The sequence below is a fragment of the Mus caroli genome, unplaced genomic scaffold, assembly GCF_978045245.1.
Source record: "Mus caroli unplaced genomic scaffold, Mus_caroli_1 scaffold_11, whole genome shotgun sequence".
Classification (NCBI taxonomy): domain Eukaryota; kingdom Metazoa; phylum Chordata; class Mammalia; order Rodentia; family Muridae; genus Mus; species Mus caroli.
Window position 1 is genome coordinate 10484457 of NW_028227266.1, and position 19194 is coordinate 10503650.

A 19194-nucleotide genomic window follows, 5' to 3' on the forward strand; every position below is an offset into this window, starting at 1 on the left:
GGGTACGGCAGTCTCTAAATGGTCCATCCTTTCATCACCGCTACGAACTTTGTCTCTGTAACTCCTTCCCTGGGTGTTTTGTTCCCAATTCTGAGAAGGTGCACAGTGTCCACACTTTGGTCTTCATTCTTCTTGAGTTTCATGCGTTTAGCAAATTGTATCTTAAATCTTGGGTATCCTAAGTTTTGGGCTAATATCCACTTATCAGTGAATACATATTGTGTGAGTTCTTTTGTGATTGTGTTACTTCACTCAAGATGATGCCCTCCAGGTCCATCCATTTGGCTAGGAATTTCATAAATTCATTCTTTTTAATAGCTGAGTAGTACTCCATTGTGTAAATGTACCATAATTTCTGTATCCATTCCTCTGTTGAGGGACATCTGGGTTCTTTCCAGCTTCTGGCTATTATAAATAGGGCTGCTATGAACATAGTGGAACATGTGTCCTTTTTACCGGTTGGGACATCTTCTGGATATATGCCCAGGAGAGGTATTGCTGGATCCTCCGGTAGTACTATGTCCAATTTTCTGAGGAACCGCCAGACTGATTTCCAGAGTGGTTGTACAAGCTTGCAATCCCACCAACAATGGAGGAGTGTTCCTCTTTCTCCACATCCTCGCCAGCAACTGCTGTCACCTGAATTTTTGATCTTAGCCATTCTGACTGGTGTGAGGTGGAATCTCAGGGTTGTTTTGATTTGCATTTCCCTGATGATTAAGGATGTTGAACATTTTTTCAGGTGTTTCTCTGCCATTCGGTATTCCTCAGGCGAGAATTCTTTGTTCAGTTCTGAGCCCCATTTTTTAATGGGGTTATTTGACTTTCTGGAGTCTACCTTCTTGAGTTCTTTATATATGTTGGATATTAGTCCCTTATCTGATTTAGGATAGGTGAAGATCCTTTCCCAATCTGTTGGTGGTTTTTTTGTCTTATTGATGGTGTCTTTAGCCTTGCATAAGCTTTGTAGTTTCATGAGGTCCCACTTGTCAATTCTCGATCTTACAGCACAAGCCATTACTGTTCTATTCAGGAATTTTTCCCCTGTGCCCATATCTTCAAGGCTTTTCCCCACTTTCTCCTCTATAAGTTTCAGTGTCTCTGGTTTTATGTGAAGTTCCTTGATCCACTTAGACTTGACCTTAGTACAAGGAGATAGGAATGGATCGATTCGCATTCTTCTACATGTTAACAACCAGTTGTGCCAGCACCATTTGTTGAAAATGCTGTCTTTCTTCCACTGGATGTTTTTAGCTCCCTTGTCGAAGATCAAGTGACCGTAGGTGTGTGGGTTCATTTCTGGGTCTTCAATTCTATTCCATTGGTCTATTTGTCTGTCACTATACCAGTACCATGCAGTTTTTTATCACAATTGCTCTGTAGTAGAGCTTTAGGTCCGGCATGGTGATTCCACCAGAGGTTCTTTTATCCTTGAGAAGAGTTTTTGCTATCCTAGGTTTTTTGTTATTCCAGATGAATTTGCAGATTGCACTTTCTAATTCGTTGAAGAATTGAGTTGGAATTTTGATGGGGATTGCATTGAATCTGTAGATTGCTTTTGGCAAGATAGCCATTTTTACAATGTTGATCCTGCCAATCCATGAGCATGGGAGATCTTTCCATCTTCTGAGATCTTCTATAATTTCTTTCTTCAGAGACTTGAAGTTTTTATTATACAGATCTTTCACTTCCTTAGTTAGAGTCACGCCAAGATATTTTATATTATTTGTGACTATTGAGAAGGGTGTTGTTTCCCTAATTTCTTTCTCAGCCTGTTTATTCTTTGTGTAGAGAAAGGCCATTGATTTGTTTGAGTTAATTTTATATCCAGCTACTTCACCGAAGCTGTTTATCAGGCTTAGGAGTTCTCTGGTGGAATTTTTAGGGTCACTTATATATACTATCATATCATCTGCAAAAAGTGATATTTTGACTTCATCTTTTCCAATTTGTATCCCTTTGATCTCCTTTTGTTGTCGAATTGCTCTGGCTAGGACTTCAAGTACAATGTTGAATAGGTATGGAGAAAGTGGACAGCCTTGTCTAGTCCCTGATTTTAGAGGGATTGCTTCAAGCTTCTGACCATTTACTTTGATGTTGGCTACTGGTTTGCTGTAGATTGCTTTTATCATGTTTAGGTATGGGCCTTGAATTCCTGATCTTTCCAAGACTTTTATCATGAATGGGTGTTGGATCTTGTCAAATGCTTTTTCCGCATCTAACGAGATGACCATGTGGTTTTTGTCTTTGAGTTTGTTTATATACTGGATTACGTTGATGGATTTCCGTATATTGAACCATCCCTGCATCCCTGGGATGAAACCTACTTGGTCAGGATGGATGATTGTTTTGATGTGTTCTTGGATTCGGTTAGCAAGAATTTTATTGAGGATTTTTGCATCAATATTCATAAGGGATATTGGTCTGAAGTTTTCTATCTTTGTTGGGTCTTTTTGTGGTTTAGGTATCAGAGTAATTGTGGCTTCATAGAATGAGTTGGGTAGAGTACCTTCTGTTTCTATTTTGTGGAATAGTTTGTGAAGAACTGGGATTAGATCTTCTTTGAAGGTCTGATAGAACTCTGCACTAAACCCATCTGGTCCTGGGCTTTTTTTGGTTGGGAGACTATTAATGACTGCTTCTATTTCTTTGGGGGATATAGGGCTGTTTAGATCATTAACCTGATCTTGATTCAACTTTGGTACCTGGTATCTGTCTAGGAACTTCTCCATTTCATCCAGGTTCTCCAGTTTTGTTGAGTATAGCCTTTGGTAGAAGGATCTGATGGTGTTTTGGATGTCTTCAGGATCTGTTGTTATGTCTCCTTTTTCATTTCTGATTTTGTTAATTAGGATGCTTTCCCTGTGCCCTCTAGTGAGTCTGGCTAAGGGTTTATCTATCTTGTTGATTTTCTCAAAGAACCAGCTCCTTGATTGGTTGATTCTTTGAATAGTTTTTCTTGTTTCCACTTGGTTGATTTCACCCCTGAGTTTGATTATTTCCTGCCGTCTACTCCTCTTGGGTGAATTTGCTTCCTTTTGTTCTAGTGCTTTTAGGTGTGTTGTCAAGCTGCTAATGTGTGCTCTCTCTAGTTTCCTTTTGGAGGCACTCAGAGCTATGAGTTTTCCTCTTAGAAATGCTTTCATTGCGTCCCATAAGTTTGGGTATGTTGTGGCTTCATTTTCATTGAACTCTAAAAAGTCCTTAATTTCTTTCTTTATTCCTTCCTTGACCAAGGTATCATTGAGAAGAGTGTTGTTCAGTTTCCACGTGAAGGTTGGCTTTCTATTATTTATTTTGTTATTGAAGATCAGCCTTAGTCCATGGTGATCTGATAGGATGCATGGGACAATTTCAATGTTTTTGTATCTGTTGAGTCCTGTTTTGTGCCCAATTACGTGGTCAATTTTGGAGAAGGTACCATGAGGTGCTGAGAAGAAGGTGTATCCTTTTGTTTTAGGGTAAAATGTTCTGTAGATATCTGCCAGATCCATTTGATCCATAACTTCTGTTAGTTTCACTGTGTCCCTGTTTAGTTTCTGTTTCCATGATCTGTCCATTGGTGAAAGTGGTGTGTTGAAGTCTCCCACTATTATTGTATGAGGTGCAATGTGTGCTTTGAGATTTACTAAAGTTTCTTTAATGAATGAGGCTGCCTTTGTATTTGGAGCATAGATATTCAGGATTGATAGTTCCTCTGGGAGGATTTTACCTTTGATGAGTATGAAGTGCCCCTCCCTGTCTTTTTTGATGACTTTGGGTTGGAAGTCAATCTTATCTGATATTAGAATGGCTACTCCAGCTTGTTTCTTCAGACCATTTGCTTGGAAAATTGTTTTCCAGCCTTTCATTCTGAGGTAGTGTCTATCTTTTTCTCTGAGATGAGTTTCTTGTAAGCAGCAAAATGTTGGGTCTTGTTTGTGTAGCCAGTTTGTTAGTCTATGTCTTTTTATCGGGGAGTTGAGTCCATTGATATTAAGAGATATTAAGGAAAAGTAATTGTTGTTTCCTGTTATTTTTGTTGTTAAAGTTGGCATTCTGTTCTTGTGGCTGTCTTCTTTTAGGTTTGTTGAGGGATTACCTTCTTGTTGTTTCTAGGGCGTGGTTCCTGTCCTTGTATTGGTTTTTTCTGTTATTATCCTTTGAAGGGCTGGATTCGTGGAGAGATAATGTGTGAATTTGGCTTTGTCGTGGAATACTTTGGTTTCTCCATCTATGTTAATTGAGAGTTTGGCTGGGTATAGTAGCTTGGGCTGGAATTTGTGTTGTTTTAGTGTCTGTATAACATCTGTCCAGGATCTTCTAGCTTTCATAGTCTCTGGTGAAAAATCTGGTGTAATTCTGATAGGCTTGCCTTTATATGTTACTTGGCCTTTTTCTCTTACTGCTTTTAGTATTCTATCTTTATTTAGTGCATTTGTTGTTCTGATTATTATGTGTCGGGAGGTATTTCTTTTCTGGTCCAGCCTATTTGGAGTTCTGTAGGCTTCTTGTATGTTCATGGGCATCTCTTTCTTTAGATTTGGGAAGTTTTCTTCTATAATTTTGTTGAAGATGTTTGCTGGTCCTTTGAGTTGAAAATCTTCATTCTCATCCACTCCTATTATCCGTAGGTTTGGTCTTCTCATTGTGTCCTGTATTTCCTGGATGTTTTGAGTTAGGATCTTTTTGCATTTTCCATTTTCCTTGATTGTTGTGCCCATGTTCTCTATGGAATCTTCTGCACCTGAGATTCTCTCTTCCATCTCTTGTATTCTGTTGCTGATGCTTGCATCTATGGTTCCAGATTTCTTTCCTAGGGTTTCTATCTCCAGTGTTGCCTCATTTTGGGTTTTCTTTATTGTGTCTACTTCCCTTTTTAGGTCTAGTATGGTTTTGTTCATTTCCATCATCTGATTGGATGTGTTTTCCTGTTTCTCTTTAAGGACTTCTACCAGTTTGGTTGTGTTTTCCTGTTTTTCTTTAAGGACTTGTAACTCTTTAGCCATGTTCTCCTGTAGTTCTTTAAAGTCCTTCTTGATGTCCTCTACCATCATCATGAGATATGCTTTTAAATCCAGGTCTAGTTTTTCAGGTGTGTTGGGGTGCCCTGGACTGGGCGAAGTGGGAGTGCTGGGTCCTGATGATGGTGAGTGGTCTTGGTTTCTGTTAGTAAGATTCTTACCTTTACCTCTCGCCGTCTGGTAATCTCTGGAGTTGTTATAGTTGTCTCTGTTCAGAGGTTGTTCTTCTGGGGATTCTGAGTATCCTCTGTCAGCAGACCTGTACAGACTAAGTTCGGCGGAGTCCCGGAGCCAAGATGGCGCTCCCCGCAGGGCAGGTCACTGTTCTCCGGCTGGGAGGGTGTCGGATGTCTGCGGCCCCAAAAGGGTGCTGCCTCAGCGGTTCTGTGGCTCCCGCCTGTCCCAGAAGCTGTCTGCCTCTGTGGTCCTCACTCTGACCTGTACAGACTAAGTTCGGCGGAGTCCCGGAGCCAAGATGGCGCTCCCTGCAGGGCAGGTCACTGTCCTCCGACTGGGAGGGTGCCGGATGTCTGCGGCCCCTAAAGGGTGCTGCCTCAGCAGCTCTGTGGCTCCCGCCTGTCCCAGAAGCCGTCTGCCCCCGTGGTCCCCACTCTGACCTGTAGAGACTAAGCTCGGCGGAGTCCCGGAGCCAAGATGGCGCTCTCTGCAGGGCAGGTCTCTGTCCTTTGGCTGGGAGGGTGCCGGAAGTCTGCGGCCCCAAAAGGGTGCTGCCTCAGCGGCTCTGTGGCTCCCGCCTGTCCCAGAAGCTGTCTGCCTCTGTGGTCCTCACTCTAACCTGTAGACTAAGTTCGGTGGAGTCCCGGAGCCAAGATGGCGCTCCCTGCAGGGCAGGTCACTGTTCTCCGGCTGGGAGGGTGCCGGATGTCTGCGGCCCCAAAAGGGTGCTGCCTCAGCAGCTCTGTGGCTCCCGCCTGTCCCAGAAGCCGTCTGCCCCCGTGGTCCCCACTCTGACCTGTAGAGACTAAGCTCGGCGGAGTCCCGGAGCCAAGATGGCGCTCCCTGCAGGGCAGGTCACTGTCCTCCGACTGGGAGGGTGCCGGATGTCTGCGGCCCCAAAAGGGTGCTGCCTCAGCGGCTCTGTGGCTCCCGCCTGTCCCAGAAGCTGTCTGCCTCTGTGGTCCTCACTCTAACCTGTAGACTAAGTTCGGCGGAGTCCCGGAGCCAAGATGGCGCTCCCTGCAGGGCAGGTCACTGTCCTCCGACTGGGAGGGTGCCGGATGTCTGCGGCCCCTAAAGGGTGCTGCCTCAGCAGCTCTGTGGCTCCCGCCTGTCCCAGAAGCCGTCTGCCCCCGTGGTCCCCACTCTGACCTGTAGAGACTAAGCTCGGCGGAATCCCGGAGCCAAGATGGCGTTCCCTGCAGGGCAGGTCACTGTCCTCCGACTGGGAGGGTGCCGGATGTCTGCGGCCCCAAAAGGGTGCTGCCTCAGCGGCTCTGTGGCTCCCGCCTGTCCCAGAAGCTGTCTGCCTCTGTGGTCCTCACTCTAACCTGTAGACTAAGTTCGGTGGAGTCCCGGAGCCAAGATGGCACTCTCTGCAGGGCCTACACATCTTTTAAGAGGTGCAGCCTTGCTGGATGAAGTACATCACTGGGGGCAGACATTGAGTGTTTATAACATCACCCTAATAGGTTTTTCACGGACACAATATAGGCCAGATCAGACAAGATTAAAAGAAAATGCATACAGGTGTAATTGGTACAACTTCTGATAGTCCCGAAGAACAGGCTGGAGAAGGCAAGCGTGCACAGGATAAGGCAGGGAGGTTTTATAGACCTCAGGCAAGGGGTGACCACATGTCAGCCAGGAGCTGGGACTATACGCAAGTGTGGTCAGAACATGGGCACCTGGGTGGGCACTTGGGTAGGATGGCCATGTTAGAATGGCATGGAGTTTTCCAGTGTGGATGAGATTGGAGAAGGATGGCAAATGGAGTTTTCCCAGCTTGTGCAGTTTCCCAGCAGCAAGCAGTGGGCTTCAGTCAAACACACACACTTTGCTTGTTCTCTGTTTCTTGGTGTTTCTCTGACCAGCCATTTTCCCATTCCCACCACTTGCTGCTGTGCCTTCCTAACATTTTAGACCCTTCCTTTGAAACCATAGCCATGTAAAAACTTCCTTTTGTAAGTTACTATTTGCTGTGGTGATTATCACAGAGATGGAAAAGTAACTAATGTGTCCATTAATTTACTTTAGCCTTTCCCTTGCATTTGGGTACAAGGAGTGCATGGCTCCTAGCTAACTTTACAATTCAATAGCAGGTATGAGAATTTTTGTATCTATGCTAAGGAGGTGGCTCAGTGCTTGGTACGATGAATAATGATGGGTGATGTGCTTGCTACGAATGCAGATGGACATTCCATTGGGTAATTCCATTAGGAGACAGAGACTTTCCCAGGGTTCCCAGGGTCTCTCCAACCAGCAAGCAAAGTTCCAGGTTCAGTGAGAGAACATGCCTCAGAAAGTGTAGTTGAGAGTTACTGAGGCAGACAGAAAATATTGTTCTCTGGTCTCCACACAGGCATGTGTGGATGTATGCACACCTATACACATACCTGCACATGCATACACATCATGTGTACAGGCATAGACACAAATGCCTTGCTGCATACATTTAGAAAGTGCTTCTTAGTAAACTCAAATGCATTTCTGGTACAGATTTTGTTAACAGTACTTTGAGCTTCTATATAGAAAGTAATACAATTATTTTTTTCTATTTATTTATTTATTCACATTACATCCAGATCACAGCCCCACTCTCTCCTCTCCTCCCAGTCCCACACTAACAAGTCTCCCCTGTTACCCCTTCGCCTTCTCAGAGACAGGGAAGTATCCCCCCCCCCCCCGCCATGAGTACCACCCAACCCTGGGACATCTAGTCCCTGCAGGACTAAGCACTCTTTCACTAAAGCCCAACCAGGTAGTCCAGCTCGGGGAAGGGTGATCTAATGGGAGGGAACAGAGACTGAGACAACTACCATTCCAATTGTTAGGGGACCCATGAAAACCAAGCTGCACTTATGCTATAAATATATAGGGGGCCTAGATCCAGTCCATGCGTGCTCTTTGGTTCAGTATCTGTGAGCCCCCATGGGCCCAGGTTAGTTGATTCTGTAGGTCTTCATATGGTGTCTTTGATCCCTCTGGCTCTCTCCCAGTTTTCCAAGTAAATGATTGAGACATTATCTTGGTGAATTTTTTCTTTGTTGAGTATGAAGTGGTCTTTGTAGCCACCTGCAGCCACACGAGCTGGGTTCCTGAGTGGGAGGCCGGAGCTGTAAGGGAGGAAATGGTGAGAGAAGAAAGGAGACTGTCTTAGTCAGGGTTTCTATTCCTGCACAAACATCATGACCAAGAAGCAGTTGGGGAGGAAAGGGTTTATTCAGCTTACATTTCCACATTGCTGTTCATCACAGAAAGAAGTCAGGACTGGAACTCAAGCAGGTCAGTGGGCAGGAGCTGATGCAGAGGCCATGGAGGGATGCTCTTTACTGGCTTGCTTCCCCTGGCTTGCTCAGCCTGCTTTCTTTTAGAACCAAGACTACCAGCCCAGAGATGGTCCCACCCACAAGGGGCCTTTCCCCCTTGATCACTAAGTGAGAAAATGCCTTACAGCTGGATCTCATGGAGGCATTTCCTCAACTGAAGCTCCTTTCTCTGTGATAACTCCAGCTGTGTCAAGTTGACACAAAACTAGCCAGTACAGAGACCAAGACAGATTTCTGATCAAGGCCCAATGTTTACTAAGAGTCTGTGCTTATAAAGGGGGAGGCCCATCCCCTGCCATGCCAGACTTCTTGATGCTTTGTTGCCAAGTTGTTAGCACTCGTCTGCCAGGTTGTCAGCTATCACAGGAATATCTCAGGAAGACAGGTTCAGCCTCTCAGTGGGTAGCAGTGCGCAAGTGACAGAGCAATAGACCAGAAGCCTCCACTCCAGGTGGTCTCATTCACAGTGGCAGCATAGGTCTGAATCAGCCTGCTCAAGGCTGGGAGAGGCTACAGTCTTCCCCATCTCTTTCGATTACTTTCGATTCAAAGTCTATCTTACTAGATATTAGAATGACTACTCCAGCTCCCTTCTTGGGATCATTTACTTGGAAAATTTCATTGAGTAGAGAGTTGTTCAGTGTTTTCTGTTGTTTGTGTTGTTGTTCTTGTTGTTGAATTCCAGCTTTAATTCATGGTGGTCTGATAAGATACAAGGAAGTATTTTAATTTTCTTGTGTCTATTGAGGCTTGCTTTGTGTCTGAGTATGTGGTCAGTTTTGGAGACAGTTCTGTGAGGTGCTGAGAAGAGGGATATTTCCAGACATATCTGTTAGCACCATTTGGTTCATAACATCTGTTAGTCTCATTATTTCACCGTTTAGTTTCTGTCTCAATGACCTATCCATTGGTGAGAGTCTCCCACTATTAATGTGTGGCATTTGGTGTGTGATTTAAGCTTTAGTAATGATTCTTTTATAAATGTGGATACCCTTGTAATTGGGGCACAGATGTTCGGAAATGAAACATCATCTTGGTGGATTTTCCCTTTGATGAGTATGGAGTGTTGTTCTCCATATCTTTTGATTACTTTTGGTTGAAAGTCTATTTTATTAGATATTAGAATAGCTACTCCAGTTTGCTTCTTGGTACCATTTACTTGGAAAACCTTTTTCCAGCCCTTTATGCTAAGATAGTGTCTAACTTTGTTGCTGAGATGTGTTTCTAGTATACAGAAGAATGATGGAACCTGTTTATGTATCCATTCTGTTAGCCTGTGTCTTTTTATTGGGGAATTGAGTCCATTGATATTGAGATATATTAATAAACAATGATTTTTAATTACTGTTATTTTGATGGTGGTGGTGGTAGTGGTGGTGGTATGTGTGTGTGTTTGTATGTGCTTTCCTTCCTTTGGTTTGTTGGTATGGGGTTATTTATGTTCTTAGTTAGCTTCCTTGGGAAGGACTTTTCCTTTTAGGATGTTCTGTATGACTGGATTTGTGGATGGATATTTTTAAATTTTGATTTTTGTCATGGAATATCTTGTTTTTTCCATCTACAATGATTGAAACCTTTGTTGAGTATAGTAGTCTGGGCTGACATCTGTGATCTCATAGAGTCTGCAAGATATCTCCTCAGGTGCTTCTGGCTTTTAGAGTCTCTGTTGAGAAATTGGGTGTAATTCTGATAGGTCTACCTTTATATGTTACTTGGCCTTTTTCCCTTGCAACATTTAATATTCTTTCTTTGTTCTGTACATTTAGTGTTTTGATTATTATGTGGCAAGAGGATTTTCTTTTTTGATCTAATCTATTTGGTGTTTATAAGCTTCTTGCATGTTTACAGGCATATCTTTCTTTAGGTTGGGGAATTTTCTTCTATGATTTTGTTGAAAATATTTTCTGGGTGTTGTAGCGGTGAATCTTCTATTCCTATTATTCTTAGGTTTGGTCTTTTCATAGTGTCCCAGGTTTTTTGGATGTTTTGTTTCAGAACTTTTTAGATTTAACATTTTATTCAACCCATGTATCAATTTCTTCATCATATCATTTACCACTGAGATTTTTGTATTCTGTTGGTTATTCTCACGCCTGTATTTCCTCTTCTCATCCCTAGGTTTTCCATCTCCAGAATTCCCTCAGTTTGTGTTTTCTTTATTGCTTCTATTTCCATTTTCAGGTCTTGAACAACTTTATTCATTTTCTTCACCTGTTTGATTATATTTTCCTATATTTCTTTAAGGGGTTTATTTATTTCCCTTTTAAAGGCTTCTATCATCTTTATAAGATTGGATTTAAGATCATCTTCTTGTGCTTCGGCTGGATTAGGATATCCAGGGCTTCCTGCAGTAGACTCACTGGGCTATGGTGGTGCCACATTGCCCTGGCTCTTGTTGATTTTGTTCTTACACTGGCCTTTAGTCCTGGTGCTTGCTGAATGTCCTTGATGCCCACAGGACTCCTTGGGTGGTGGTGGCAAGGGAGCTGGCAGAACCGTGGTCTTGGATGTTCTTGAGCCCCACTCTGGAAGGCAGACAGGGCCATAGGCTAGAAGCTGCTAAGTAAGCCTATCATCAACACTCAGCTTTGTCCAGGATAAGCCATATGATGGGCCACAAAATCTCAACAATTTGTTTTTAAATGGAAACAAAGCATAGCAAAGTCAAGAAATGTTAAAGGCCTCAGTGTTCAAATCAAAAGAATAGAAAGGTTTTGAACAAGTCACTTAGTTCCTTTCATCTCAAGGAACTAGAAAAATAAGTAACAATTAAAATCCTGAATTGGTAGAAGGAAAGGTATAAAAAATTCTAGAGCAGAAATTAAAACAGTAACAACAACAGCAACAACAAAAACAGAGACAAAAATTCTAATGATTAACGACAAAAATCTGCTTCTTTGATAGACAAACAGAATAAACATTTTGCTAGACTAGCTAAGAGAAATGAGAGAGGAGACACATTGTAAGTGATATCATACACATTCAATGGCCATTAGCAATTATTATGGATGATTCCAGAGATGTCATAACCTAAAGGTATCAATAGATACTTGTACATAGACTCTAATAACCGAGACAGACAGCCTGGATGGAATAGCAGCAACCAACTTTTGAGTCAGTTGCCATTTGAGAAGAGCCTGCACCATATTTGCTACTTGGGTTCCACCAAACATTTCCATAAGAACCAGCACCAGTTCCTCTCCAGCTATCAAAGCCAGATGAGAACACAACAGAAGAAAACTTTAGGCCAATGTCCTTGATTAACATAGATACAAAAATCCTCCACAAAACAGCATCAAACTGGATCCAGCAGCACATGGCACAGGAGAGCATATTGAGAAACTCTAAAGGTAAAGGTTAGTTGTCAACCTGACAGAATCTAGTAACACCCAATAGATGGGCTTCCAGGTGTGTCCCTGAAGCATTACCCTGATTGTGTTGAGGGAAGACCTGCTCACTGTGGTTGGCACCATTCCCTAGCTAGGTTTCTGGGCTGTACAAGTAGAGAAGGGGAACTGAACAGGAGCAACCATCCATTGCTCTCTTCTTCTGATGCAATGTGACTAGCTGTTTCAAGCTCCTTTCTACAGCCTCGGCTTCCCTACACGAGAGACTGTACCTTGAGCCCTGAGCTAAAACAGGCCCATTCTTTAATTGGTCAAGATATCACCCTATAGGTTAGCATGATTTTGTATTTTATATATTAATCATAATAAATTTAGGAAAGAGAACCACTGCAAGAAACTTGGACTTGAAAAAAGTAATCTTCCCACCTGTTAGTCAGGACAAAAATGTACTGGTGACTGTCACATCCTCTTCTGATCGTGCAGCTCACTGTCCCGTGGGGAATGGTTCGTTAGATTGTTGAGCAGATTTTGGCCTAGGTGACCCCATGATCTGGAATCTGTGAGGCTGTAAAAATTAAACAGTGCATCTGGATACCGTAAGAAGGTCAGACGGGCTTCATTCAGCTGCGCATTGAGATGCTATTGAAAAGTGTTCTTTTCCATTCTGTCATTATGAAATTGTTTTCGATTCTGAGAACTGGATTAATTATTGAGTGGCTATTTTAACGTTGTTTCTGCCTACATGATGTTTGTGTTTTGTGTGTTTTCCTTGGATGAAAATCAAGCTTCTCCTTGGGTACTTGAAATCGGAAGGATAAACAGGAGCCAACATATGCTCAGTGGTGGCTACATAGCTGGATTTCGTCCGTTTCACTGTCTCTTTGACCCACTGGAGTTGGACCATACCTTCATTTATTCCACATGACCAGAGGCTCAGAGTTGCTGGTTTGTTTGTCCAAAATAGACAGAAAGGCAGCGTATAGCGTGGTATTTAGAACTATTTATTAGAGTCCAGATACAAAATATTCTACATAATCTATTATAACCATTATGTTAGTTTGTTTTCCAAAACACTAGATAAAAATCATCTTAAAGGGGACTGCACCCCAGTTCTCTCTGCAAGAGTAATGAATACTCTCAACCCTAAGCCATCTCTATAGCTCTTTTTTTTTTTTTTTTTTTTTTTTTTTTTTTTTTTTTTTTGGTTTTTCGAAACAGGGTTCCTCTGTGTAGCCCTGGCTGTCCTAGAACTCACTTTGTAGACCAGGCTGGCCTCGAACTCAGAAATCTGCCTGCCTCTGCCTCCCAAGTGCTGGGACTAAGGGCGCCACCGTCAGCTCTTTTGTTTAGATTTTTGATACAGGGTTTTTTGTTGTTGTTGTTTATTTGCTTGCTTTGTTTGTTTGTTTTTCATAGCCCAGGCTGGCCTCAAACTCTTTATAAAGCTAAGGCGAGCCTTGAACTACTGATCCTCCTACCTTCACCTCCCAAGGCCTGAGCCGCTACACCCAGCCAGCAACCTGCTTTACCAATCCAAGCTGTGAAAGGACCTGCAGAGCAAACCCATCCAATGAGAGAGCCTGCTCCCCGGCCTGGAAAAGAGTCTGTGCTAGGAAACAGCAGCCTCAGCATGGGAAGTGCTAGGCAGAGCCCAAGAGAATCAATCTCCAGAACCCAGGATAGGTTCTGAACTCCAATCGTCAGAACGCCAGACGGTAGGAGTGGGTGCTGAAGAAAAGGGCTGTGCTGACTTATGAAGCATTGGTATCTATGGAAGGGGCAGCTCCAGGCTTTAATTCTCCTTCTCCTTCTCCTTCTCCTTCTCCTTCTCCTTCTCCTTCTCCTTCTCCTTCTCCTTCTCCTTCTCCTTCTCCTTCTCCTTCTCCTTCTCCTTCTCCTTCTCCTTCTCCTTCTCCTTCTCCTTCTCCTTCTCCTCTCCTTCTCCTCCTCCTTCTCCTCTCCTCCTCCTCCTCCCCCTTCTCCTTCTCCTCCTCCTCCCCCTTCTCCTTCTCTTCCTCCTCCCCCTTCTCCTCCTCCTCCTCCCCCTTCTTTTTTTTTTTAAAAGATTTTATTTATTGTTATAGGTAAGTACATTGTAGCTGTCTTCAGACACAACAGAAGAGAGCATGGAACCTCATTGCTGATGGTTGTGAGCCACCATGTGGTTGCTGGGATTTGAACTCAGGACCTTTGGAAGAACAGCCAGTGCTCTTATCTGCTGAGCCATCTCACCAGCCCCCAATTATTCTTCTTAAAGTAAGTAGATTGGAGGCTCCATAATCCACAAAGTCATTTTCAGTTCTCAAATGCTTCTGATTTGAGGGTCTATGACATAGGTGGTAGGACACACATCAGCTGGAAGTAAGCCAAAGTCTGTCTAAGGAGTGTTGACTTCCTTTTCAGTTCACCTTTGGAAGAACGGGATTTGACAATGTGGGCTTCACTGAAATCAAAGGACTTTTTAAAAACCCAGTTTTTAAAATACTGCTTTAAAGGTAAGCATGCCAGAAGAAGGAGCAGAGCGAATCTGTCTACAAACGGATCATGCACATCAGTGAAATTCAGCTTACAAATACACCTGCTTTATGAAATTTAATGAAAACCTAAAAATATAAGATCTAATGTTCTGTGTGGAGATAAATACCCTGACAGAATTTGTTTGACACCAAGAGTTCTCAGCAATGAGGAACATGAGTTCAGCTCCTGTCCTAACCTGTTAAGCAGCCATCTCTTAGGAGACTTAATGATGAACGTGTTCCAGAGATAGTTTCCTATAAGTTTTCCACGTTAGTGTAGAAATCAGCTAAGGCTGTGGGATGTAAACTGGTGATTTTATCATGCAAATTTTATTCTAATTTTCCTCTTGGGATAAATGTTGCAATTGGCTTTGAGCAGATCTGAAGCCCAGTTTTCGTAAAATGCAAAAACACAAATATTGAACCGTAAGCAGTCACTACTGGTCACAGCATCTGTGTGTTGTGAAGAAGAAAGGCTACTTGAAATCTAGTCTGGCAATTCATTGCATTTTTTTAAAAGTTTATTATTATTATTATTATTGTTATTATTTTAATTAGGTATTTTCTTCTTTTACATTTCAAATGTCATCCCAAAATTCCCCATACCCCACCCACCCACCCACTCACACTTCTTGGCCCTGGCATACCCCTGTACTGAGGCATATAAAGTTTGCAAGACCAATGGGCCTCTCTTCTCAATGATGGCCGACTAGGCCATCTTCTGATTCACATGCAGCTAGAGACACGAGCTCCGGGGATACTGGTTAGTTCATATTGTTGTTCCTCCTATAGGGTTGCAGACCCCTTTAGCTCTTTGGGTACTTTCCCTAGCTCCTCCATTTAAAACTTAGGTAATAAAATTATTAAAAGTATGATTTTTTGAAACTGGGTACATTCCAGTGAAAACAGAAAAACACATCCAATCTAGCTAAGATTTCTTTCTTTACTTTTTAAAGATTCTTGTTTGTTCATGTGTATGCGTGTGAGTAGGTCATGTATATACAGAGGCTAGAAGAGTTATGGGCACTGGAAACCACCTGACAGATGCTGGCAACTAAATCCAGGTCGTCTGCAAGCGTGGCCAGTGTGCTTAGCCACTGAGCCATCTCTCTGGCCCCTGGTGAGGTTTTCATTTAGAGCTGGAGGGAAGCTGTCAACTTTAAACAGTGTTAATAGTTAATGCTAGAATAAAAAAATCAAAACATGTTTAGAGTATAAACTATAATACTGGCTGTTGTAGGGTTATTCCTCAGTGTTTGTACTTATTTATCTATTATCATCATAGTGTGTGTGTGTGTGCCTCTGTGTGTCTGTGTGTGTGTGTCTGTGTGTGTGTCTGTGTGTGTGCGTGTCTCTGTGTGTGTGTGTGTGTGTGTGTGTGTGTGTGAGTGTGTGTGTTATAGGAGCATGCACATGTTAACACAGCAAATGCTGTGTGGAGGTCAGAGGACTGCTCTTCCCATCTTCCACCCTGAGGGTCCCAGGGTTTGAACTAGGCAGAAAGCGCCTTTGCCTGCTCATCCATCTTGCTGGTCCCAGCGAATTATCACTCTTCTACACTGATTCATGCAGAAAGCTGTGGCCTGCAGCGGATGCTTCTACCTTACTTGCAAGGAGATGGCCTTAGCTCATCTGCAAGATGCTTCCCAGGCACTATTCAGTTAATTGAGGACAATATTGCTCCTCTATTTGACTTGAAACCCACTAGATTTTCTCACTTCTGCAGATCTCCCATCGAGGCAGAATAAATGTACCAACAATTAATAAGCAGTGATGGTTTCCTTTGCAGACGAATTTGTTGTAGAGTTTAAAGAGCAATCAGTGCTTAGGTAGCATCTGTCTTTTATACAAAATGCACCAAAATGCATCTGTTTCTCAGGAACGCACTGCTCAGTATCTGCGTGGTTTAAATGAACATCATGAGTGTGTTCTAGTTTTCAAGAGCTCTTTGCTGCTCTGTTCCTGACATCACCTGCTGATAGCTGCCCTTATGTCATGAGTGTTACTAGGAATAAGAATGAGTGGAAGGGCTCACCTGGCTGTGGTGTGAGTCACTGGGCTTCACAAGCAGCCAAGGATGATTGAGCCGCAGTGTATCAGGAGTTCCCACGAGGCCAGGACAGGCTTGCATACCAAATGACTTTCCAGGAGTATGTGAGCTATCCCTCAGAACTTTCACAGCTGTGGAGATGAGAGCTACTTCCAAATTTCTAGAGACATATATGATCTATTTCCGATGCCACGCCTAGTATGAGGGGGAGAGTGGGATGTGAAATGTGTTCTGCCTTCACTTGTCTTCCTGTGGTGGCATGAGTAGGAATGGCCCCACCAGCTCATGTATTTGAACACTTAGTCATCATGAGTGGCACTATGTGAAAAGGATCAGTAATCACTCCAGTGCTAATCTATAATGAAAAGGAGCAATCTGGACAACAAGAAATACAGACTGGATAGTTTGAGGAGAAAAGGAGCCATGGGAAGTATAATAGAGCTAAGTCCTGTGTAAAGAGAAGCCTGATACTAAGAGGAATAAAGGTGGTATGACCTCAGGGCAAGACCATCAGCAACAGAAACTGTAAGTGTAATTGAATAAGGGGCACAGTTCCAGCTCACCAAGCAGCAGAACTCAACAGCTTCAGCTGCATGGTTCTAGATTGAGTCAAGGATACAAGAAAGAGGTTGTGGCTCTCCATCCGTGGTTAAGGAGAGCCACTGAAGCCTAGCAGAGGCATCCCTGCAGGGAGGCTCAGAGAGGCCATTTGCATGAAGCTGTGAACATGAAGCCTGGATTGCCTTAGAGACCCCAAGATGTTAGAGATTTCAGAATTATGGGATACGTGTTGAGGAGAGCTGCCAATAGGGAGGGGGATATCCCAAGAGAGAGAAGTGTGTTATAGTCAACAAGGCTGGTAGATAGGAGTTGGATATCTAAAGAGCACTTTGACATAGACACGGAGATGCAGAGTCTGCAGTTTACCCAGCTGCTTTTCAGTCTTGTTTTGGTCCAGTGTTTCCTCATTATGATCCTTTTGGAATGGTAATATATATTCTATGCCATGGTATGTTGGAAGCTTGTGATCTGTTTTTTTTTATTATTCTGATTTTATAGAGGGTTACAGTTAAGAGATCGCTATGAGTCTCTGAAGGAACTATGAACTTTGTACAATGTTGAGACTATGATAGACTATGGGGCCTTTTGAAGTCAGAATAAATGCATTTTGTACTCTGATGTAGCTACAGGGCCATGAGGGTCTCAGAATGGAGTGTGATGGTGTGAATAAGAATGGCCCCCATAGGCTCTTATAGTGGAACACTTGGCTGTGGGGAGTGGCACTATTTGAGAAGAATAAGGAGGTGTGGCTTTGTTGGAGAAAGTGTGTTTTCATAAGCCCTTGCCAGACAAGGATGGAGTAATTGGAGCCATGAGGAAGGGCTTCAGAGAGAGGACACAGAAACATACTGAAGTCATGTGCTGGGGCTAAAGAGACATGCCTACCATAACCAGTCGTGCTTGTTCTAAGACAAGGTCTCATTCTAGCCAAGAGGTCATCCTACTTCACCCTGCCCAGTGCTGGGATGGCAGATATGATCCACTACTCCCGGTTCCCAAGTAAGGTAGTTTTTGATTTCCAAATTGTAGATGAACCTGTAGGATGAGTGGTCTTTGGACTCTTTGGAAAGACTGTTCCAAAAACAGTGGATAATTTTGTAGCCTTAGCTACAGGAGAGAAAGGACCTAGCTACAAAAACAGCAAGTTCCATCATGTCATCAAGGACTTCATGATCCAGGGTGGAGACTTCACCAGGGGAAATGGCACATGAGGAAAGTGATCTGTGATGAGCACCTCACAGATGAGAATTTAAAGCTGAAGGCCTGGATGGCTGAGCATGACCAATGCAGACAGACACCAACGACTTCCAGTTCTTCATAACTATAGTCAAGACCTCCTGGCTAGATAGCAAGCATGTGGTTTTCGGCCAAGTTCTAGAGAGCATGGATGTGGTATGGAAGCTGGAGAGCACCAAGACAGACAGCCAGGATAAGCCCCCGAAGGATGTGATAGTTGCAGACTGTGGCAGGATCAAAGTGGAGAAACCCTTCGTCATTGCCAAGGAATAGAGAGCCTCAGAGACCTCCTCCCTCTAAGCTGTCCGTCTGGGTCCTGTTGATATCCGCACAGGTGAAGGGAGTCAGTCACAAGGTTCTGTGCCACTCTGGCCCTTGTGCTTCCATCTGATGGATCAACCACACCCCTCACATTCCACTCTTACCAATGCTGATCAATAAAGTGGAATATATATATATATATATATATATATATATATATATATACCCTTGCTAATCCCCACCCCCTTTCTCAGCCCAGATAAGGATGTAGCTGCCAACTGCTGTTCCAATGCCATGCTTGCTGCCATGCTTCCTACTACTATGAGAATGGGCTAAAGCTCTGAAACTTTAAGCATACAACTCTTATAAAAGAAAGCATGGGGTATTTCACAGCAATACAACACTAAGACATTTCCTTTACTCTGGTCCTTTAAGTCTTTATGGACTACTTCAGAATGTCCTTCAAAGTATTTCACTAGAACACACATAGAGATACACACACAGAGATAGGTATGTGCTCATGTACACACATACAGAAACAGACACATATACACATCAAAGAAGCAGACATATTTACACATGCACACAGATAGGCACAGATTCATACACTCATGCACAGAGACAGGCATACACACACAGAGGCACACAGACAGGCACATTCACACATACACAGACAGACAGATATACATACACAGAGGCACAGACACACACACA

The 19194-nt window shown here is 43.2% G+C and overlaps 1 pseudogene; it reads left to right on the plus strand.

Moving 5' to 3' along the window:
- The first annotated feature begins 17948 nt into the window (after window positions 1–17948).
- LOC110301429 (peptidyl-prolyl cis-trans isomerase B pseudogene) lies at window positions 17949–18492 on the plus strand (annotated as a pseudogene).
- Window positions 18493–19194: the final 702 nt, after the last annotated feature.